This window comes from Macaca nemestrina, chromosome 5 (genome assembly GCF_043159975.1).
Source record: "Macaca nemestrina isolate mMacNem1 chromosome 5, mMacNem.hap1, whole genome shotgun sequence".
Classification (NCBI taxonomy): Eukaryota; Metazoa; Chordata; class Mammalia; order Primates; family Cercopithecidae; genus Macaca; species Macaca nemestrina.
In genome coordinates, this window is record NC_092129.1 from 47,752,224 (window position 1) to 47,777,714 (window position 25,491).

Genomic DNA, 25,491 nt, shown 5'->3' on the forward strand with positions numbered 1-25,491 from the left:
GACGAAATCCCTGCAACTTCATGTTCTGTGCAAATAAAGATTTTATTACTGATCAAATTAAGAATCTTTGTGGGCCTCCATTTGAACTCTCGCCCCAGAGGCCCCACAAATACTGGCGGCAATGACCCTCCCCAGCTGTGTGTTCTTAAGGTCCAAGTCAAGCTTGGCTTATAACCAGTTCTCCTTCAAGACTGTCACCAAAGCAGTTCCATCAGGTTTTTTGCTTCCACTCTTCTTCAGAATCTCACAAAGTTTATGGCTAATACCTTATAGCCATGTAACACAATGGTTCAGATCCAGTCCCAGAGGCTAGGGAGGTAACAGTTACAATCTTCATTGACCAACTTGGAAATCTTCTGCCCCATCTTGGCCAGCTACAAAACCATAGCCGAATATCAGTGAGTGAGAACACATACAACTAGGGGTGAGAGAGGGATGGTTCTGCAATTTGAAACCAATAAAGTCCATACATTTATAGACAGAACCATTGATATTTGGTTTACCCCTCTTTCATCTTTTTTATATCTTCCTGCCTCCAAGGTTCTTGGCTTATAACCCACCTTACACTTCACCACCTCCACACCTCTGGAGCCGGTAGAAGGCGTTTCCCTACCTGCCATTAAAATTCAGGTCAAATAGGAGGAAGAATGGCCACAGAGGCCAGAGAGAATGAATGAAGATTCAGAAAGTGCCTTTTCACATTTTTGCTCACGATCCATTTCTTAAACTTGGAGGATAAATCTTGTAGCAAGTTTTTTTTTTTTTTTTTTCCTAATAATTTACATGAGCACAATGAACGTCTTCCATAGAGCTAGGCCCTTCACACTTAGAAGTTTAGAGGAAGGATATTTCCTAGATATCTGGATTAAGGGACTGACTCCCACAGTAATCCTTATCAGTATTTGTTTAAAGATCTCTATGGGGTCTTGATTTTCATGTTTTAAATAGAGAAATAATTTTAGAGGTTTTGCAGATACATACTAAAGTCCGGTTACATACACACACACACACACACACACACACACACACACACACACACACACATATCACGCACCCCCAAAAACAAGAGGCTGAGTGGTGAAACAGTGAAGGGTTGAGTTGCTTGCCCAAGCTCTGCAAGCTATTCTATGAAATTCAGAGCAAGAACCTCAGTTTCCTGATGTTTCAACCAACGACCTTTCCAGTTAATCAATGAGCCCTTCCACCACAGCTAACTACTCACATTGTTGCCATGATATTGATATTATTCAATTTAGAAATCTCTTATTAAGGTTTTGATAATATTAGAAAATAAAACTTAGAAATCATTCAGTTATCAAGAATCATTCTTATATTTTATACATTATTATAAAATGTGTAAGTTCAAACACATCTAATTTTAATAAACATTACAGAAATCGTACAGAACATTTCCAAACTTAATTCTCTAAGGCATCTAAGAGAGTGTGACTAAAAATGTTATCGTGAGTTAAAAAGATTTAAAAATGTGTTCTCCAGAAAATGTTAACTAATTGCATCTGTTCTAAAGAATAATTAAAGTGCCAATAATGAATTTAATTAATTAATTTAAGGTGCCAACCTTAAAATAAAATTGTTTTAATTTTTTGGGCAGACTTCCAAAATGCTTCAAACATATGTATATAGAAAGGGCATATGTAAAATAAAAATAATAAATGATTATAATTTAATAAATTTAAAATAAAGCAATAAATATCTTCAAATAAATGAATTAATTATCTTCATCCACTAGTTTGCTTCTATATTCTAAGTAAAATCTAAGTGAACAGATCTTCCACACTAAACAGAGCAGCGCTGTTTCTTCAAAAACCACAATTATCATATATTTGATTTAGAAATGTATTTTCAATATCTGAAAAGTATCTAAGCTCCTTAAAACAAAATATCGCTTATTACATAATTCTTGGTTTAGGAGAAATTTCCATTATGTGTATGTTTAACTAGCTTAAGAATAAAAACTTATATTAAGACTCTTAATTGGTACCAAGCTTGTCCAACCTATGGCCCATGTGCAGTCCAGGGCAACTTTGACAGAGGCCCAACACAAATTCGTTAACTTTCCTAAAACATTATGAGATTTTTTTTTTCAGCTCATCAGCTATCATTAGTGTTAGTGTATTTTTTATGTGTGGCCCAAGACAATTCTTCCCATGTAGCCCAGGGAGGCCAAAAGATTGGACACCCCCGCTCTATAAATACTAAAATATTTTTTCTTTTTTACTTTTTTTTTTTTTTCCTTTTTTCTTTTTGAGATGGAGTCTTCCTCTCTAGGCCAGGCTGGCGTGCAGTGGCATGATCTCGGCTCACTGCAGCCTCCACCTCCACGGTTCAAGCCATTCTGCCCCAGCCTCCCAAGTAGCTGGGATTACAGGCACACGCCACTATGCCCAGCTAAATTTTGTATTTTTAGTGGAGACGGGGTTTCGCCATGTTGGCCAGGCTGCTCTCAAACTCCTGGCCTCAAGTGATCCACCCACCTTGGCCTCCCAAACTGCTGGGATTACAGGTGTGAGGCACTGCGCCCGGCAAATATGGAAGTATTTCAACTCTTGTTCCTGTCAGCTGGTAAAGGTTCACAAAGCACACACTTAAAAGCACAGATAAAGTTCTAGATATTTTTAAAAGACTATATCCCTTTGGCCAAAAACAATCAAAGAAAATTTTATAATTAAATAATAATTTATTAAAATGATGCTCGGATAGCAACTTTTCATCCACTTGCAACCTTAAGTTTTCATATCTTTAGTACCTCCCCATTAATACTGTATTTCCCAGTTACATTTAATCTATCTTATATTTATCAGGATGAAAAATACAAGTCATAGGCCAGTATCTTACCATTCCTATCCTGAATGAAGAAATGAATGAGTGAATGAATAAATAAAAAACCTAGATGCACACATCAGACCAGTTTCTGTCCTCTCCTCCAAGGCCACAGATACAAGGTATAATAAAATATACACGCTTTAGAAGACAGTGTAGGCACAAATGCATACTATTTAGAAAACAATATCAAAGTCAAATTAACTTTTTTCTCTGTAACGATAAACACAAATCCACATGAACATTTTATCTTTGTCAAATACTTTTAAATTTGGGTTGGGGTTTTCTAAAAATAAACTCCTACATTTACAAATAGCTCAATTCAAATAGTTTAGTAACTCCAAAATATGTTCATCAACTACAAAAACTCAAAATTTATATCTGACATAAAAATGATTGCCATTTATGCATATATCTATATATTTTTCATTTGCTTTAGAAACAAAAGAACTTAAACTTAACAGTTCTACGACAAAAGTCCCATAGGTCTCTTAGGTCAATTTGAATTTCTGACTGTTTAAGACAGAGGTAAACTTGGTGGCATGTTACACTTGACTCAAATACTCTTGAATATGTGCTACAAACCAAATATGAGGAAAAAGTGATGGCCTTGTTTTCTCATGCAACATAACTAAGCTAAAATAAACACAGAATAAATCCTGCAAGGCACAAATCTGTTCGCCACAATCACTAGTTGAAAGAAATGAAGAAAATGATAAAAACGAGGCAAGGAGAGGTAATAATAATAAAGGATAAATTATTACCTGGGAAGGGACATATCACTACACTCAGGTTTACTATGACCTAAGAGATTGGCTTAGGTCTCCCAGTCTCAACACTCCCTCACAATTCCAACCATGATCATTGGTTGAAATATCTTGCTACTGCTTCCAAAGGCGGAAGATGTCCCATATTTGGGGGAATTCCCTGACGATATTTACATGCACAGATGAACAAACATACTAACCCTATCTATCCCAGGTCTTCCCATAGAAAAGGAGACAATCAGCCTAATAAAACATCTTACCACTTCAATTCTCAAGGAAAAGGAATCCCAATGCTGTAATAGGTAAAGCCTGAAAAGAATGCAGGGCAATTTTTTCAGAAGCTCTGAGAATTCATACTACCATGAACCTGACAGCTAGATTGTTGTACTCTAGCAGGCTAAGCACATTTTAGTGGCAGAGAATAGCTTTGTGAGGTAGAAACATTAATATATAATACTCACCTCATAAATGTAATTTCAAACAAGCTGTCTACCTATAAAACAGGAAAGCTGACTTATATTGGCTAGTTTCCTAGAAGAAGGATGTATTTTATCTAAAATTTTGCCTGTTTTCTCTACTCAGCTATATCTCCCAGCCCCCAGTCTGGGATAAAACAGGAATTCAACAAACGTTTGTTGATTGAGTGATCAAGTGAATGGATGAATGAGTGAACGAATGATTGTAAACACACTCACTGTCCATACTCATATACTGTTGTGCCTTTGTGGGGTTTAGGAGCAATTGTTTCTTCTTCCATTCTACTACTCCTGTTAATTTCTCTCTTGTTATTCCTGTTAAATTATAGGATGGTTTGATATAATTTAAAATACCCCTTTTTAATAATATGGGTACCTCTGTGAAAGTTCTTTTATCAAGCCCAGTTGGCTACATAATTGCTTGAAAAAACAGAAACCAACTAAACATAAGCATGATATAAATTTCACTCCTTTACATTCTATAATAATAGGCTGTTCATCTTTACAAAGCAATTTCTGAATTTTTCTTTAACAAGCTCTATCATTATTCCTAAAGGTTCAATTATTAATAGTATCCCTATTACCTTCTGCTAGCATATTGCACCCCTGCCCTGTGTTTCCTCAGGTTGGGTGTGACAAAGTACGCCTGCATATGACTGTGTGTTTTGTCTATGTATTGGCACATAAATATCCTTGAGGACAGGAAAAGAACTGGTGTGTGTGTCTGTGTGCGCACACGCACGTGCATGCACTTCCCTGGATTGTTCTCCATGGAAATCTCCCTCCAGATGGGAAAAGCGCCAAGGAGAGCCCGAGGACTTCCCTGACCCTAAGCCAAGGGTGTGGCAAGTGTGCTCACCATTGTCAGCTGGTGCCCAAAGGGAAGGAGTGGGAAGGAGGAAGGAGGTAGCAGGGAGGAGTAGGAAAGTTGGTAGTGAGTGTGGCGATCTTTTAATTGCAAGAAAATAATCTGGGAGTCTAACATTTTTTGCAGTATTTTAAAGTGTGCAAAGACTTCACAGGACTAGCACATTCTCAAATGACACCACTAAGACCAACCCAAGCATAAAGATCTTCTGAGGCTTATCTAAACTTTGCCCATTAAGGAGAAATCACAGAAACAGCTGTCTTTTCCTCACTAGTGTACTTAATTATGTACTCAAGTAATAACCTTTAGAATGTTTTCACCCTGTGTTTGCCTGTGTTTTCAGCTATATTTCTATACTGAAACCTCTTCAAATTCACATGGCATTCTTAAATTGCCAAATCCACTGGTCCTTTCTTAGATCACAACATTGATGATGACTTCGCAGCATTATACGCTGAACATTCTCTTAAAATAAGGCTCTAAGCTCAAGATCTGACATACCCTATGCACTCAAGTAAGAGCTCCTCTTGTTAGCAAGCTCCTCCTTCCTTTGCTTCCTTGAGACTTGCCTCTTTTAGTTTTCCAGCTACATTTCTGACAGCTAAAGCACTTTGGAATCTTTTATGTGATCTTCAAGGCCCAGACGAAGTGTTTTCCCCCAATCAACTTCCACTTTTGCAGTGTCAGAATTAATGCCAGTCTCTCTTGTGTTCTCATAACCTTTGCTCAACTCCCATTATCTCACTAATCATCGCCTGCTCTGGATTTTAGTTGAGCGCATTTTTTTTTTTTTTTTTTTCAAGACAGAGTCTTGCTGTGTCATTTAGGCTGGAGTGCAGTGGTGCAATCTCGGCTCACTACAACCTCCACCTTCTGGATTCAAGCAATTCTCCTGCCTCAGCCTCCCCAGGAGCTGGGATTATAGGCACATGCCACCATGCTTGGCTAATTTTTGTATTTATAGTAGAGACGGGGTTTCACCATGTTGGCCAGGCTGGTCTCAAACTCCTGACCTCGTGATCTGCCCGCCTCAGCCTCCCAAAGTGCTGGGATTATAGGCATGAGCCACTGCACCTGGCCTGAGAACATATTTTATATCCCCAACTAAATTTCCAGCTACTTGAGAACAGGACCATTCTTATTAATCTCAATACTGAGCACAATGTGTTGCACATGGCTGGCTTTCCATAAATGTTAGTTGATTAAAAAGTTGACAACAGATATCAAGTTGAATCTTTAACTGCTTCCTGTTTCCCACCCTTTACAGCCAATCCCAAGCCAAAGCCTACAGAATATTCATCTACAGTGTCTCTCCCAAACCCACTTTATGTTCCTATTACAATTATCCTAGTTCAGAACTTTACTACTTCTCATGGAGACTATCCCAATAGCTTCGTAATTTGTCTCCCTCCAGGTTTTCCAATTCTTCTTGGTGATACCATCTGTGGTGAGCAGATTAATCTTTCAAACTATAACCCAATCATGTGATTCCTTAGCTCAAAAGTGGGTAAAGTTTTTCTAGTGCCTATCAAATTGATGTGCTAATTGCATTCCAGACGTTCTATACTCTCTAGGTCTCTAGGTTCCTCCCTTCCTCTTCTTTCATGTCTCCTCTTCACTTACCAATGTTATGTTCCAAACATACCATGTTCCTTTTCCTTCCATAATCACACCAACTTTATCCATCCCAACTCTTTACGTAGGTGAATATCATTCTTGCCACCTATCAAAATCTTGCCCATCCTTAAAGCTGTCCTCAGGAAATACTTCCTGCTCCCCAAGCCCTCTACCCAAGCAAACCCATAGGAAAAGTGATATAATTTCTTTCTCTTCACAAAACATTTTATTTATACATCTCTGAGGGCACTACTATAAGTTTTCTTATATTCAAATCAGGTATGTACTAGTCTGATCTCTATTTTAGGTAGGGTTTATAAGCAACTTGAAGGCTGAAATGCAGACTTACTCATCATTGTATTCCTCCACAGCACCAAAACACTACATTGCATATGGCAGAAATGCCATAAATATTCATTGAGTTTAAATGAACTAAATCTTTTAAAAATAGCCAAAAAAGCTCAGGTTCCATGTAAGAAGAATGGGGCTCAAGCCAACTGAGTGTTGGCGTCTGTGATGATTGGTGTCCTCAAAATTTCCACTTAAGGATGATGACAGAATTAAGCTCTGCTACAGCCAATGAATAATTTATTTGTGCACAAAACGTTCTGTTAATGGAAATCTTTTTATGGCTCAAGATCTAAAATATATTTACTGCCCTATAGTTATTAGATGTTTGCTTTAATCATTAGGTACACAAGGTAATGACAAATGATAATTACAGGATCATTATATACTCTTAAACTGATTTAATCAAGAGTATCTCTTCTGAAATTCAAAAACTCCTAGTGGATGGGGATGGGAAAGATTACGCTGGAACCAATCAACTCATTGCTACCATCAAATTTAAGAAACTAAGGTTTTCCGTTGTTAGAAATACCGCCAATTGAAATAGTAACTTTAGATACAAATGGCTAGTACTTTTTTTTCCAAGCTCAATTAAAAATCCCCCCACCTCCCCAAACTAGACTGCCTCAATCAATGAAACATATCAGAGAAAAAGAGAAGTGCATGTATTTGCGCATTCCCTAGATGTTCCAGCCTGCCAAAAAATGTTTCTTTGCTATGCTATTTCAGCAAGTCGTGAGATGGCAATGATCATCCTCCTCAAAAGAAAAAGATAGCTATTTTTCCTGTATGTTTTTATTTTAAGAGGCTGGAAGGCACACTTCTGGCTGCTGAGAGTACTCTGACATGTACACATGTTCCTGAGGAGGTGAATTCGTGGGGGGATTTTGGCAGGGTGAAGGTTAAGAAAACCTAAAACCATCCTAAGCTCTTGGGAAATATTTAAGGAGCTGAAAAAACAGCAAAAAGAGAAAGACGATGAAGTCTTCCAGTGAATTCTATTTCCAACTATAAACCTTCATGAAAAACGAAAAGTAGAGTAGTATAAAATACATGCTTCTTATCTATATTTATCTCAGACTCAACTGGTATACAATCAAATTCATCACACTACTAGGCAACCAGCTTCTCTCTTCACCTCATGTTTTCTATTAAAAGTGATATTCAAACTCCAAAGCTCAAAGCCTAGAGTCATCACTGACAGCTTCCTCCTGCTCCCCAACCCCAGAATGCATGCACATCCACACAAGCTCACGCTAGACCCAATCAGGCAGCCCCTACACTGGTGTCCTGCACACTTTCCTTCATATGCTCTGTACCTGTCAATCCTTATTGCTACCCTCCAATCAGACCCTCACACTGCGCTGCTCTCCCACCACACACAGTAAGCAGGAGACCGGCAGGTACTCTGGGTACAAATGGCAAAGTGCCAAAGGCCAGATCCAGGCCTGGTGCCCTTACATGCCTGGGATCCAGGGACAATTCTCAGGGGCAGTGAGCCGTGGAAGTGTTGAGAGTCCTAAGAAAAACAATTTGAGTGGACCACAGCCAGGAAGGGCACCATGATGCAAAACCTGAGCAGTAAGGAACTGAGGGGGATATGGGAGGAAGTCAGAAAGAACTTCCTAAACCTAGGATTCAAGTGTCCACTGAGGTCTGCGACGCAGTGCCTTCATCCGCGATGTAAGTGTGGGAAGATATACAGGGCACAACATGAGGTGACAGCTCTTGTTTGAATTCATGGAAGTGCCTCCTAAGTGGCTTCTGTGCTTGGAGTGACTGCTGCCCCCCACGCCACCTCACCCACCATCCAACGGGGCCCAACCCAACCCATCTCCCTGAAGTGCAGCTCTGACTGCAGTGCTCTCCTACGCAAAGGTTTTCAGGGGCTTCCCACACCCCTTTGTCCTGCAGTGAAGGTCAGCTGTGCCTGGCCTTCACACTACACAGGAATCCCTCAGAGTCAGAGGCCACATGTAATTTTTCTCATTAAATTTTTGCAGAGGTCAATTATTTTTGTTGCCATAGTAGAAACAAGGAGAATGAGACCTCCTGGTCAGGGACTGTAGGGTTTTTTAAGGTTGTTCTGCTGTGTGGGGAAGGGGTTTGTTAGTATTTTACTTTAAGAGCAATTTTTGCACTAAAAAAACTCATAAATTTGTACTCATGACCCAGCTCTGGATATTTAATAAGTATCAGACTTCAGATTCATCTCACAAATATAATCAAAATTAAACCCGTGTCCAGGTATTGATTTTCAGTCCCCAAAGTGAATTTTAAAACAGAAATTTGGCCAGGTGCAGTGGCTCACACCTGTAATCACAGCACTTTGGGAGGCCAAGGTGAACAGATCACCTGAGGTCAGGAGTTCAAGACTAGACTGGCCAACATGGTGAAACCCCATCTCTACTAAAAATACAAAAAACTAGCTGGGCACGGTGTTGGATGCCTGTAATCCCAGCTACTAGGGAGGCTAAGGCAGGAGAATCGCTTGAACCCAGGAGGCAGAGGTTGCAGTGAGCCGAGGTCATGCCACTGCATTCCATCCTGGGCAACAAGAGCGAAACTCTGTCTCAAAAAAACAAAAAAGAAAAAGAAAAAAGAAAAACTCACAAGCAATTATTTTTATTAAACTCAACAAATATTTATTAAATGTCTACTATATTTTTCAATCACCATTTTTAAGAATAAAGAAGACACAAACAAGCAACTTACAGTGCAGGCATATGACAGGAAAACCTCACATAAATTATTATAATGTGCAAGTACAAAAATGCATACAAAAAGTGGCATGAGAGAAGTATCAATTGTTAAGAGGTGATGCAGGGAAAGGAGCTCAAACATGAAGAAAGTAACACTACAATAAAATTATTAACCAGACTCTGACATCAGTAAAGTGCATTAACCCAAAATGCAAATAATAGATGAGGTAGAAAATGCGATTAAGAAAGGGAATTTTTCTTTTGGCAATTCATGGGTGAGACGTCAATGTGATATCAGATTCAAACATAAAGATCTCTATGTGGGGGACTTTGTCCAATATCCAACTAAAGGATTTATAGTGAAAACTGTAACTGCCAAGGGAACCAGAACTCAGAGGTGATTCTTGATCCATAAGGGATATTGCTTGGAAATCATGAGATTCTCAGATCAGGGAAGTGATTGGGTAAACTTAACAGTGGGTATCATCAGGTTTTGGTTTCCAGAAGGTGGTATCTGACAGAAGTCTGGAAAATTTACAATCCACATCTTTCTACAGCATTTTGTTCCTTGGACTACCTCAAGATTCCCTAAAATTATAAGATTTGATTCTGCCCCCAAATTTTGATATGGCTGGCTTCTATTTCTTTATGTGGATCATAATAAACAGAACATAGTGACCACATCCACTTGGCTCCAACATTTGAACACTAGACCAGTTAACTAGACCGGTGACTTGGCAGTGACTGACATGTTAGCCAAAAATGGGAGAACCAGAGTTGGATTCTGGTTCTATGACTCACTAGTGCTGTGACTTTAAGCAAATCACTCAACTAAAACCAACCCCCCACTAAGAGGCCTCCAGTCCGTTACACACAAAATAAAGTGTGAGTAATAACTACATAATTATTATTACCTCAAATGATATAATGTACATGGAAGCCATCTGTAGACAGAGAGTAGGGCATTACACAAGTATTAATTCATGCCATCATAGAAACAAGGCATATGATCAGTCACTAAGATCCACTGTGTAGGTTTTGCATGGAAAGTGAAAAATGAGAGGTTCCTTCACACAGCCATCCTATACTGCAAACTGAAGGGGCCAGGAGGGATAGACGGAAGGAAATACTATGAAATGATATGAAAGAAGCCTTCAGTCAGGGTTTCAGATGGCTAGAGCATGCTTGTGAAACAAAATGGGATTTGCTCATACTACTGATTTAGTTAATACTAACTGATGGAATGATGAATATGTGAATGAAAAGTTACTGAATGCATGAATGAATGAAGGTATAGCCAGGTAAAATGCTTGAAAACAAAGCAAGAGGAGTCAAATTGTGAATAAGAAAAAATAAGAAAATAATTTTGGAAAAATGAAGCCATGTAGTTCAAATAAGCTAACAGTAATGGGCTCCACTCACCTAAGCTAGAATAGCAAAACAAAGGGCAGTCTTCGTAAGGAGGCCAGAAGAAATCTAGAGCATACATAAAAGTCCACATTTTCACATCAGTTTGTAAATATTATACTCAAACATAAATACTGATACCCTCTTCTGTTATCTTAAAATACAAGGAACTAAACAGAAGATTTGTATGCATCTGAAGAGCTATAAAAATATAAAAGGAAACCCTGTATAATAGGAAATATTTTGAAGGCCACAATATACTGAAACTTGTAAGGTGTACTCTGAATGATCTGTGATGGCAGAAGTTATAGTACACCCGGAGATAACAGAAAGAAAATCTAATTTGCACCTTTATCAAATCGTTATAAGAGCAGCTAAAATGTGACCAAATAGAATGAATTAAAAGGGTTTTCTTCCTTCTCATTTTCCTAATTGGTATAAGTAATAATAAGAAAAGCATATAAAGGCATATCAAAGAGAAAGGAGAGATAAATGGATGAAGAAAAGGTTTGGGGAAATCACAAAATACAGCAATTTCCACAGAACATAGTATTATGTATTGTGGACTTCCTAATTTAAAGTAAGATTTCAGTGATGTCTGACTCCAAAAATTACTAACAGTAATAATTATATAATTCTCAGCAAATTAATTACTGCTCTTTAACCCAATATTTTCAAATTTATGAGATTCTTAATAATTTTCACCTTCTTTTTGTAGGAAGGAATGTCACTTACATAATTCCTAAATAAATATATCCAATGTAATGACAGCATATAAATCTGATCGCCCATGTGTTTAAAAGCCCAGACTCCAGCTAATACCACTTTAAAATGAATAATGTCAAGACCAGTCAAAAGAATTCACTCCTTGAAGGAAAATGTCAGAACATGCAAAGCAACATTATTGTAAATAAAAATAATAATAATTTGTATTTACTAACTTCAAAAAGTATCATAAAAGGAGGAATATTCTATGGATGAGAACATTCCTTTCTTCACAAACTGTTTTCTATTTACTACCAATTTGTGGTGGGAGGAGTTGGGCACGTTTTTAAAATGTATTATTTGTAAAAAAAAGTTATATTGGAAAAAATCCTCATTGGGGCTAATGCACAGGGCCCGGTTCATTGATAAAGTCACTAAGAAGTTGCCGATTATGTATTCCGTACGCATCATGAAAATGCTTACCAATTCCATATGAAGTGCTTCCTTACCAAAATAAGTATTTGATTTAATTGAGAAAATATACCCAGCTCTTTGAGTAAGACCATGTTGACAGGCTAAAGAATCAGTCGCATGGTAAATGAAATATAATTTGCAATGACTATTACCCCTTTTAGTCACCATCATCATAACCACTACTATGAACTCCTAGTACTTGCCAGGTATTTAATCCTCATAGAGCCTTATGAACTAAGCAGCATCTTTATTTAATGCAAAACAATTGTTTCAAAGCACAGTGACCTCAATGAGCTGACTCAACCAGAGGAGTCCAGAACTCACAGTGCAATAAGCAAGAAGGCCATCTGCACTCAATGCCCAGGCCATGTCCATTCTCAGGAGGCACTGATAAAACAGTTGCTTGAACATAATTTAAATTAGGCACCATCAATTTAGATGTCACTTAACACTAAGGGTACTTTGGAAATAACTGTAAAAGCCAAACTTCTGAGTAGATGGAAAATTAAATGTAGCAAACAAAGACATTTAAGTTAGTGATTCGGATTATTAATTTTCATCTTCTAACATCTATTATAGCTACTGAAAAAATTAGGGCCTTGCTTTTCACACTTCTAAATATCTGTCTTCCTAATGGGTTTTTTGTCTAACTGCCTTATATCCCTTTAATTATCCAAAAATTTTTCCAAACGGCACCATGTGCCCATAACAATGAAAATTATTGGTCGTAAATAAACAATGAATCATGAACCTTACAAGCCAAATGAAAAGGGGTCTCTGGAATGTCCACACTTGATATTTCTATACTCACTGGATGCTCAAAAGCTACACTAGCAAATCAAGTTCTTCGGCAGTTATCTCAAGGGAGATTATTTTAGACAAAGCTTAGGGTAGTCGTTGGCACTGCATAAACTGTACAACATTATCACTAAAAAACCATCTGACATCATCTTGTCTTAAGATGTTCACAGGTGAAGCAGACACTATTAGTAGGTTTGGTTTAGAAGCTGTCTTCCCAGATGATTAGACACTTTCCTCTCTTGTTCATTATCATTCATCAGGTTTTAAAATAGCTCCAGTTTATTTGGAGGAAAATTAAGTAACAAGCTGTACAATTTTAGAATCATGAATAACATTTAGAATTTCAGAAATTCAAATCTTGTGACCTAAATTAGGAATACAATTTTTTTCCCAATTTTTCTTTACTGTGTAAAGGGTTAATTAAAGCATGAGTTTGCTTGGATTTTTTTTTAAAAATTACCAAGCCCTAAAATCAGTATCATTTAAATTTCTGATGCCAAAAATCTGTTTGACAGAGCAGGCTTTACTATACTGACATTTTAACAGTAGCCAAAGTCCTGTTCCCACTAAATTCTGTGTTGGCAGCACCAATAATTTGCTAAAAGCCTAAACTCCTCCTGGTAACTAATGTGTTGTCAACCCCAGGAGCTTTCCACAGCAGCACAGTGCAACAAGGAAGCTGAATCAATCAAGTCCTTCCTTAAGATTTCTATTCTTATTATGGAAACTATGATTTCTATAAAACGAGAATGGATTAAAATATGGAAAGATGCTAATTTACTTTAAATGTTCATTACATCTTAGATGTGAATCTGACAAAATGCAATAAAACTACATATAAAAACCTTACTCAAAGTAAAATCTGGTATTTTTACATTACTTCAAGATTATAACAAGCAAATCATCATTAATATATCAAATAAAAGAATCTGGTTTCAAACTATAAATGACAACATTTTCTAATCTTCAGCTAAAATCAGATATTTCCAAAAATGCAATAAAGATATGAATATTTTCATTTAGATAACATCCAAAACATCTATCACAGGTTTCAAGAGCCTCAAATAATTACTGTCAAAATTTCACACAAAGCTTATTTAATATTGTGCTTGAGGAATCTTTCCAATCACTTTGAAATCAAACCATATAGAAAGCACTTGGCTTGACTTACCTAGTGGCTGTATGTTAAAGAATCGGTAAAAGAGCATTCCAACCAAATCAATTCACTTAATTTTTCAAGTAGATCTGATTACTGTGGTCTTTTAAAAAATTCAAAGGCTCCACCTAATGAGGAAAAAACAAAGAATTGCATTTAAACTGGAGCATGATTATATGATCTATACATTAGTAGCACAAAAATCAAATCCAGACTATTATGATATTGTACTATCTTTTCCTAAGTTACTGTGCTACTTAAAGCTATAAAACAGCAAAAGCAGCTAGGAATTAAGTTAAATTTTCCAGTTTGGGGTAAAATGAATGTTCATGCATAGAAAAAACAATAAAAGAATACAACAAAATGTGAGAACAGAAGAGTTTGTTATTGGGAGGTGGAAATCATGGTTATATAATGCCAGTTAAGACATTAAAATTAGGGATGAGGGGAAAATGCAATTTATTGTTTTGGAATTATACTCATTGATTCTTCCAATTTACTGATGCAGTGAAAATTTGTAGGTGACAGTCCCTGAAAGCCATTAAGCCCTAGCTACATGCAATCTCTGTTGAGAAATAGAAACTAATATCCAGACAGATCATTTAAACATAAAAATGATCAAGAAGTCTTGGAGATAATTCACTAGCATGGATTTCCAAATCGTTCTGAGAATGTTACACCTTGTCACCACAGAAAGTGTTTACTCTCCTAAGGACTCAAAAATAGCTTAATTATTATTTATAAATAATATTAGTTTACTCCATTCACTCTGCCAGTAGAAGCACTTTTCCTGAAATTCAAACATTAAATTACCATCTCAGCTCTAAGAGAAAGTTTGAGAGAAAGCGAGCATTAATTCAACTAGACAGAGAGCCTAAAATGAATGCTAGAGGGCTGAGCAGGAGGGTGAAATAGAAAATTGGACAGTTTCTAGCTACTCCCAAATTAGGTCTTCCCAGGATAGACTTAGTATGTTCAAACATACTAATATTTCAAAAAGTCTCAGAACATCAAACACCATCATATTTAAATGAAAGTTCAAAAACTTATTCCAAAGCCATAAGCACAAGATTTTTTTATTGTGCAATTTGGAATTAGCCATGCACTGCCACTCCCCTAAACCCACTAAACACATTAACAAAATGAATTGATAATCTCAGTATTAAAAAATAAAGATTGAAACAGATGTTATCCACTAGTACTAGAAGGTAGTTGCTCCAGAAAAGGACAAAACAAAAGATGTTGCTAACAATAGAGAAGACAAATAGCAGTAACTATACATACTAACTAGAAATCCACGTAGTCATGGGAAATACGTGTTCACTTTCAAGAAAACCTGTGTCTAGATTCTAGTCGTACTGCTATTCAAGAAATGATCATTTAGGAAACTCATCTGGATGTGGTCTCAAAAGACTTCTTCATTAACAGAGATTAAAAAAAATCTTTATTCCAGGGTTCTTGCCATAAACATGATGAGACAAATGTCAAACGGTTTGGTTACTTAAAATTATACTGTATCAACAAATACAATCACCTAAACAATGAACTGTAAACTGATTCAACACACACATTTTTTGCATTTGAATATCTAGAGCGGTGAAAATATTTCTGTACTTTCCCTAGCATTTTATGCAAAAGTTACAAAGCCTCTCTCAAATAATATTTAGTAGCCAGCTTCATAATATCACTTCTGAATACTTCCCAGGATGGTTTTGTGCAGCAGCTAGCATAACTTTTCTTTCTGTTAGTCACTTTCCAAGAAAGAGGTAGGGTACTCCCTTCAAAATGCAGGACAAACTTCAAGATCCTTAAAAATCCTTTCTCATTGATTTCTCAATGTACAATGTAAAACTGACTTACACAAAAGTCTTTTTCAGCCCCTCTTCATTTCTTAGATAGGTTATTGTTTTCTAAAATTATGTAACTGTTGCCTCATAAGACGTCTTATATTTCCTAAAGATAACCAGTCATTAAGTAATATGTTAAAATTTTTCACCTGTATTGCAGCAACTATGCTCTCATTTCTAATTGGTTGTCTAAGTGGTCAGTGACTTCAAACTACTTAGGAATTTTTCAGTGTTCCCATAGAGTACCTAAAAGTGGTAGTAATGGGCACCTCATATCAAAGTTCAAAAGCACAAAGTACAAAATATATTAGTCACCCATATGGATGATTCAGCTAAATGACTGCTACTGACAAGCACAGAAGAAGCAGATCTGTTGCCTGTACAACAGGTAAGCCTCGTGAACAAACCACAATATAACATTTATTTAGAAATGTTCACTTCCTTAAAAATAACCACATATAATGAAAGGAAAATAAACACATGATGGTAAATGGCCTACAATCGCTACACCACACAGCAGTGCAACACCTCAAATAATTTTATAACTTAATAAAAGTCATTGAATCTAAACTTCCTTACCTTTAATTTATTTTTATTGCCTGCCTTACCAACCTGGGCAGGGATTGGGGGTTGGGGGAGGGACTCTTAATGTTTTTTGGCTCTACCAGAAAATCTAAATACATCTGACCTTTGTATTTCAGTTATATGTTACATGGTCTAAACAATGGAGCAATTTATCATTAGCTAATATTTGATCATGCTTGTCACCAATTGGTTTGTTTCAGTTATTTGCATGTAATAAATCAGATGTACACACAATGCTGGGCTTGAGTGACTTTCTCTAGCTGAGTGGTCTACCGGGAGTAGTACACAGGAACCATGCTCACTGAGTTCACCAGGACACTCCAAGGGAGCAGTTGAATTGACCATACTGTTGCAATACTAATCACAGTAAATGAGCTTTTCCAGGAGCGCTCTAGAGTAGCAAACCACACTCTGCAGTAAGCCTGTGAATCATAATGTCTCTATAGATGTAAATAGCTCTTAATAGTTATCAAACACTCTCCTTTCATTGACAACGAAACTGAAGCCCAGAAGGTCACCTGTACAAGGTCACGCAACTAGAAACAGTTTTCCTGTACCATTCTACTGTTTTCCCCTTTGCATCGTAGAGCCACTGTGCCTCTCATAGGCAAAAATTCAATGATAGCCAGCAGGAGTTTACTGAACACCAACTATGTTAAACCTGCTTATCAGCTTGGCATGGGAAGGAAAAGGGGACAGTAATGAGTTCAGAGTGAGAGAGAACAGGCTTCAAATAACACAGGCTCCAAAGTACCCCCTTCATCATGGTTACAATCAATTCGTCTCTTCACAAACTCAGTGAAGAAGTGGCCAATTAAAATAGGGAAACCAAGAATACCCTGACACAGTTATATGCCCAAGACATCTTGACATATTTTGCAGGGTTTCAAAGTGACACTTGAAAAGCCCTCCTCTTGTTGGCTAATTAGTACAGCTATCCTTAGTTATTTATATGAACATTATTTTTCCTTATAAACACTTATTATTTTTCCTTATAAACATTGATGACATTTTTAACCAGAAAGACACCATTTATCTCATCACCCAAACAAAATTCTTTTCATTTTTTAAAATTTTAATCTATTATTTGTCCCCATGTAAGCATATTTTCACAGAGATATCCTCATAATGCATATATAATTGTGTATTCTGATGTTTTAATTTAACATTTCATATTATTTCCATGAGATTCAGTTTTCATTTTTACTATCCATATGATATTCCATAAAGCAAACATAAAGTTATTCCCTTCATCATTCTGATATGTGGCAACATTTCAAATGTTCTCACTTATTTTCAATACCACCAATACTGGTTTTTCTGAGAATATTATCAAAAATAGGATTATCAAATTGAAAGGCAAAAATATGTTTATAGTGGACTTCATATTTATGGCCATATTGATTTCAAGAGATTGAAATTATCTACAAAGCCACCAGCAATAGATGTGCATTCTACTTTCACCAAATTTCCTCACCATTGCATGTAATTGTAATTTTTTTCCAGAGGCTTATTTAATGTAATATGATACTTAAGGGTGTCATTTTTATTTTAATGGTGACCATAATTATAATTATTCTATCATTTAAAAGTTATTTTATTGTCTTTCACCTCTAATATAAAATGTATCTACTCATATAATTTGACTACCTTTAGGTCCTAGTTTTTCTTATGAACTTAAATGACCCTTTATGTAATATACATTAAATTTTATGCTTTTTTCCTGTAAATTTGTTTTAACCATTTAACATATCTGGCATATACTTAGATCCATAGCATAAGGTACGTATTCAAATAGTTCTGACCAATTCCAAATAATCCATAATACTATTTACTAAGTTTTCCTTCCTCACACATCTTTCTATAAGCTAGATTTATTATGTTGTATTATAATATGTCTATTTCTGGGCTCACCATTTAGTTACATCGATCCACATATTTAAAATGGAACTTTTGTTCAGACTGCCAGTATGATGTGACTGGCATTGTGTGAGGTCGTTTTCACGTGCATTATCACATGAACTTAGCGTGTGTGTGTTAGTTTTAATTACTGTTGTTTCATAGTATGTTCAAATCCATGGTAGAGCTAGATTCTACTCTTCATTTTCCTTTCTCAAACATTCATCAATATCTTCTTTTCTGCACAAGTATATGTGGGAAATTTTTACCCATTTTTTCCAGATTATATTATTTAATTAAGATTATATTATTTAATTTCCAGATTATATTATTTAATTTTTTCCAGACTAATCCATATTCAGTCACACTCAGAATATTCCCATTAGGAGTCTGATTAAAATTGAGTTGAATCACATATATATGCATCTTTTCAACATTTTGTTTTCCCATGTTTAAAACAATAGCATATTATTGTGAATTTCTACATATACAACATTTTAACTTTTATATTCAATAGACATTTATATTCTGCAAGTCTCCTGATTCTCTGTCTTTCCTCATTTCCATTTCACTTGCTTGGAAATACTTCATTCTTCATGTCCAGCAATTAAATTGTGTTAATTCCTCACAAGGTTCCCTGAATCACTTCCTTTACATGCCAGAAAATGCTGATTAAATAGAAGACGAGTACTGAAAATCCTATCTTAAATAAAGTATCTTCATTTCCTTGACCAAAATGAAATTAAAACTGCGTATAAACAATAACACCACCACAAAATAATATCCCATGTAACCATTCTATTCCTTAGAAGATTTACATGACAAAGCCCTGAATTCCTTTAAAACACAGCTGAATGGTTTCGGTTAGCTAGAGCCCTCCTCCTTCCCCTCCACCCAGCATTGTCTCTATTTCTGCTATCTGTGAAATAGGTTTGAATTCAAAGAGAAAAAGTGCAGAAATATAAATCACTTAAAATTATAAATAAAATATGTTAAACCTAAGTTTGACTGAAAATAGTCTAAATTTTGTTGTGCATGTTAACTAAATCCACGTGTTATCTTCCTTGATTTCACAAAGCTAGGTACTCTCAAGGAATCTTATGGTTTACGTAACCGATACGGTACATGAAGATTTCTAGACACTGTACTGAAAGGGAAGAGAAGGATAAAAAGAAAAAATGGGAAGGAAAAAAAAGACCTGAATGTCTGTGAGTAAATAGGCAAATAAGGACTGAAACTGTTTGCCATCCACACTTTGAAAGTCACACTATGTGTCAAGTTTGTCAAGTTGAGTGAAAGAAGGAGTTATGTGCTTCTCCACTTTCCTGAAGAACCACGTAGAAAATGTGGCAAATATTTAATTTAAGCCTTGTTTCCTGAAAGACTGCAAGATGCCCACAAATTTTCTTTCCCAGAGTTCAAAATAGCAAGCTGAGTGGGTGTAAGCACTTTAAGTGAAAAAAAAAAAAAAAAGTAACTAAGGAAAAGGAAATCGTACTTTCTGTATCTTAGTATAAGATTTTTTTTTTTTTTAAGGCCATTTAAAGAGATATTAGTGATTAGGATCTGGTGGTTGTCTTGAATCGGAATACAAATACAGCCCTGGTGACCTCAGACAGAGCCCCCTGGCCACATTTAAACATGATTCATTCTGTGTAAAGATTAAACTGACAACATTGTAGTTACAGTAAGAGTGAGCCTTGTCTGCTACAACCAGATACCTAAATCACAACAGGAAACCACTTGCACGAAGGGAAAGCTGAATGTCTCTAGGGCCTCTACCCTTTCCCAAGAGAGGGACCTTCCTCAGCAGTGCTTTATAATATTTTCACATGTAGATGAGTCGCCACGGGAGCTTGTTAAAAATATGGGTTCTGATTCCAAAAGTCTATGTGGAACCCCAGAGTTCCCAGATGATGAGTTCGCTGGTCGACACTTTGAGAAGCAAGACTGTAGTGTGTAACAATAGTTTCCTAATAGCCAGACACCAGAAATCACCATCAATCAATTAAGAACACTTGCTAGGTACCTGTGCCAGTTGTTATAATAGAGCACATAACTTGTGACCTGAGTTAACACAGAAAAAAAACATGTTTAAAAAAAATAAAAGCTAAATGTGTGAAAAAGTCTCTAAGGATAATAGGAGTTGAGAACAGGAAGAGTTTTGTAGGGACTAGAGTGGTCGCAAATGGCTTCATAGAGCAAACTGGACGTGAGCAGCCCCAAGTTGAGGTAAGGGGTGGATGTGGAGAAAGAAAGAGCAGGCGACCACTAAGGGCAATTCTAGAAGGGAGAGCCTAGAGTTCCCACAAGAGAAAGCTACAGTGAGCCTGCTTTGTGGTTATAGATAGTATCAGTGGAAGCTTTTAATCAGAATTCACTTTGAACCAGGTGAAAGGAAACTCTGGACTTATTTAAAATTTGTCGGTTTGGAAATTATAATTCTATTCCAGGACAGGAAAGAATGGGTAGTTTTGCCTTAGTCTTATGCAAATTTTCTCCATTGGCAGCAGCAATAGTGTTATGAATGACATTTTAGGTTTGAGCCTGGGAGCACAAAATTACCATTTTTGTACATATATTTATGTATATGTATGCCTTTGGTTAACATATGTCTTTAATGATTAAGACTTTTAGAGCATTAGAATCATAACTTTTCACTACAATAGATTTAATAATCTTCTGTTACTTCGAGTACTTGCATTTTACTTTTATTATAAAAATAAACGCTTTTTTTCTCCTATAACATACTTTCGGATGGCACATACCCACACAACACCCTCAACTCCAGCAATATTCTTCCATTCTTCTCTTTCCTCCCACACTGGCTGACAATGGGAAGAAAACATATCCAGAAACAGAATGAAATTATTAATGAATTATACCTTACGTGGTTTTTTTTCATCTTAAAGAGTTTTTCCTACCAACCCACAATATGTTAGGTATTGCCCAATGGATTCCACAGAAAAGCAACCGAGGATTCCACAGGCCAATACAAACATAAACATTCAATCTCTAAACTTTTTTTTTTTTTTAATGAAGAGAATTACAGAGGGATGAAGGTACCTGCAAGCTGCAAGAGGGAAGTATCTGAAAGAGAAACCTAATCTTTTAGCTCTCCTAAGTCAGGTCAGCAATCTCACTGAGTTCTATTTCCATCTTTTCGTCTTGGGAACTATCAGATTCGTCATCTTATTGCAAGCACTAAGAAATGCTATTTGGAAGACTTATAAATCTTATGTTTCATATAATATTAAATGCCATGACTATGGTTTAGCCACAGTTACTGTCCGAGGTATGTTCCTGTCCTACCAAACTTCACTATGCTTCCTGTTCTTAGTAAGGAAGTCAGAATTTAGGCAATGAATTATGGCAAAACTGCTATTTCAAAGCATCAAGGCTTGAATGTTATAAGATACCTGTATCACTGCAATTGGGCTGAACAAGATCCTAGTATTCAGGATGTACCAACAGAGTCACGTTCCCTCCCATCAATCCAATTCACACACACATGCAAACACTCACTAGTGACAAGAAAAAACATATTAATATGAGAATGCTAAATTACTGTCACCTATGAATGGTTGCAGAAACAATAAACAGATATGAATGGTTGCAAAAACAATAAACAGAATGCAAACACGCACACCCTAGTGAGACCATGAAGTGTGTCTTCTACAAATCTCTTCCCCTTTCTATCCTCGTCCTGTTCAGGTGTCCTTGCCTAACCCGGTCATGGGGTCTTTGCAGGCTGCACACTGCATCTACTACAGAAAAGAGCTGATAAGATTTTTCATGCTAGGTTGTCAAAAGTGTAATGTGTTCTCATTATGAAAAAATTTACATTATGAAAACAACAAAAATAAAAATCCTGGGACATCATGAAACTTAACACAAAGAACTGTTGGTGAAGAGATATATTTGAGGAAGGGGTTTTGCAAGAATAGAAGCAAGACTTCCTCCTCTGTGGGAAACATTAGTAATCCTATTAAGGCACACTGCAAGGTGTGTCATAGATACTAGAAGCAGATATGTTTTACTTTCAGTTCGCTGAGGTATTCTTATTGGAATCGAAGTGGCTCTTCTGAAAACAATTAATCAACGATAAGTTCTCTCTCCCTCCCTCTCTCTCTTTCTCTCTTCAAAGTGTGTGTGTGTGTGTGTATATATGTATGTCTTTTGACTAATTACAAGGCATAGTCCCATTTTTTCCTCCTTGGTACCTATCACTATAATCATCTGTGTTTATGTGTCACCTGCTTTTAGAATTACACATGGATATCACCAGAAGTTACAGAGTTAAATTTGTAATAGCACAGACTTCTAACTATAAGCCTGGGACTATGGTGGAAACAAAGGTTCAGTTAAGGAAGATTTCCCGAGCCAGAATTGATGTCCTCACTAACCGGGCTGCCAGGCTTAGATCAAATGAAGGTCGATGCAGTGTCCCCAGAGGAAGCTGTTCAACTCGCCGGGTCGGTTCCCCAGAGCCCTGCCAAGGAGGCTTTTCAGATTGACAGCTCCCTGGCAGACCTGCTGTCTTCCCCAGGAAGAGAGGCCCTCCCCCGGACAACAGGCTGGGTGCAAACTCGTCTTCCGCAGACAGCAAAAGAGAGCACAGCAAAGCTAAGCGACTGGGGACAGCCACTTGTGGCTGAGACAAAGGCAGGCTCCCCCTGCCGCAGGACGATCACTAGGACTGTCAGGCTGTCGAAATGTATATTGCAGACAGGACATCCCTCCTGGCATCCAGTGTGAGTGAAGTCCAGGCCACGGCAACAACAGCCTGGCCTGAGGACAGCCTGCACCACACATCAAAGCCAGAGGCCCTGGGAGGCTGGCCAGCCGCCAAAGACGCCTGAGAGCGGCAGGGGAGTGTGTTGCCTTAGGACAATAGCAAACTGGGACGTGGTAGAGTCTGTAAATTCCATGCACTGGGGAGGTCTTCTCAGAGATTTTACCCTCTCCTGTCAGGGCTGTGATTTAATTTCCTTTGAAGAAAAAAAAAAAAAAGAAAAGAATATACATTCCCAAACCTTCTGTCTGCAAAGGCAGACACCACAATGCAAGCTTAATGCACTCCGGTCCTTCCCAGCCAGTGGCCACTGTCTAACACAATACAGCTAAGTGAGATGTGACATTCTCCCAGTCCCCTTAATAGGACATTAAGTCTAAGGAGTAATTAAGATCATTTAAATGCATACATCATTGTTCCATTGCTACTATCCTCCTAGATATTTCCCATCAATTCTGTTTAATTAGAGTAGCACCACACATTAATTATAACCTGACAGTTTTATTGATTTCACAGGGCACATCACACAGTCCCATTTTAGGTACCAAGAACGTAAGGTGAGGCATGAACCTCTCAGTCACAAAGATGACTCAGCCTCTTGGGCTGATGAGGTTCTGGTTCTTCTGCCAGGAGAGGTTTACCCACTTGCTCAACAGAAATAGTTCAGGAATCATCTTATGTCCTCACTTACTTCACAGCGTTTTGCAAAACAACACATCAGAAACAAGCTAAGGAAAAAAAAAAACCTGTGAGAGTATAAAAGAAATATCCATCTCCCTCTGTTCTGTGGTCTTAATCTGCAATTCTTAAGGACGAGGATGAGGTGCTGTGAAGCCTACGCAGGTAAAGCTGGCACCAAACAGAAATATGGTGAACTTCTGCCACTGAAGCGACTGGCCCCGCTTTGCGAAGCCATGCTGCAAACATGCTCATTAGAACAGAGAGGGCTGTTCAGTTTTCCTTTCAGAGGAAATGAATATGAGTTAAGGTCACTCAACTCTAATCCACCCTGTACCTCAGGGTTATACTCCCAGCAGCACATGCTCCATTAAGCCAGCAGTTTGTCATAGCCCAGCGTGTCATCCATAATGGCATGTTGGGGGCGGAATCACTTCCAACTCCTCGCTAATCTGGTGCAGGGAATGCCAAGGTACAGAGTTTTACTTGATTGCATAAAACACAGAGCTATTTTCAGCTCCAAATCATCGTTCTGGCTCTTTCATCAGTCCTAAAGCCATATTACAACCCTTTAAAAATACCTTTTCTATTCAGTTTTCTCTTATTTCAACATAAGCAAACACTTAAAGTAATACCACTAAGTCTCTGAAATATGAAGCCATGAAATGTTAGAAAAAAAAAAGACTAAAGAGAGTTTAAGGGTTTTACACATATGTGCAATTTAAAATGGTCACTACTGCTATGGTAGTGCGCCTTGAGTTATCTCCAAGTTCCTTATAAAAACCCTGGGCAATTAACACTTAGTAGGACTTCAGTGCCTGATGACAAAATCAATTTTGTTATAGTCACATTTCGAAAAATGACTTTGAAGAGTAACAATAAATAATGAAAATTAAACAACTGGTAACTGATATAGGAAGAACTTCAGCTATTTCTGTAATAATTCCACTGGGATTTGTGCTGAATATTATAAAAACAGGATGTTTTGTTTGTTGTTCTTCATGAAAGACTACCGAACCAGTATAAGACTCCAAAATATATCAAGACTACAAATCTATGTGAAGTCTACTAGTATTTTAAAAAGCCAAATGGAATTTTTATTCATGTATTTAACATTTTTGCTCAATGTTAGATGACCTCAGGAAACATGTTTCTTATTTTTATGAAAGCCAAAAGGAAACACAATTATATAACATAATTCGGCAATGGTTCAGCATCACAGTGCAGAGAACTTAATCCTAAATATAGGACTGTCACAAATGAGTCTTCACTGCTAAGACTTCTTATATTTAACATTAACAAAGGATTATCCCATGGTAACCAGATACCTGTTCCATTTAGTTAGGCTAATCCTAACAACATAAGGATTCCAATAACAGACTTTTTCTAATGGTAACGTCAATGAACTGTGATGAAGCTACTGCACCAAGAATGAACTTAATATTAGTGGATTTAGAGGTAACTTTAAGTGGGTATGATTAGCACACAAATACAGTCTTATCTGTAGATGTGGGGTGGGGGGAGG

The 25,491-nt window shown here is 37.1% G+C and overlaps 1 protein-coding gene across 1 annotated transcript in view; it reads right to left on the reverse strand.

Annotated features, from left to right (window-relative positions):
• Positions 1-14,292, reverse strand: part of LOC105465749 (HIVEP zinc finger 2) — an 88,199-nt gene extending 73,907 nt beyond the window's left edge. Inside the window, exon 1 of the mRNA XM_071096526.1 lies at positions 14,178-14,292. The gene's annotated coding sequence lies outside the window, so the exon portion shown is untranslated. The remainder of the gene's footprint in view (positions 1-14,177) is intronic.
• Between the last annotated feature and the right edge of the window lie 11,199 nt (positions 14,293-25,491).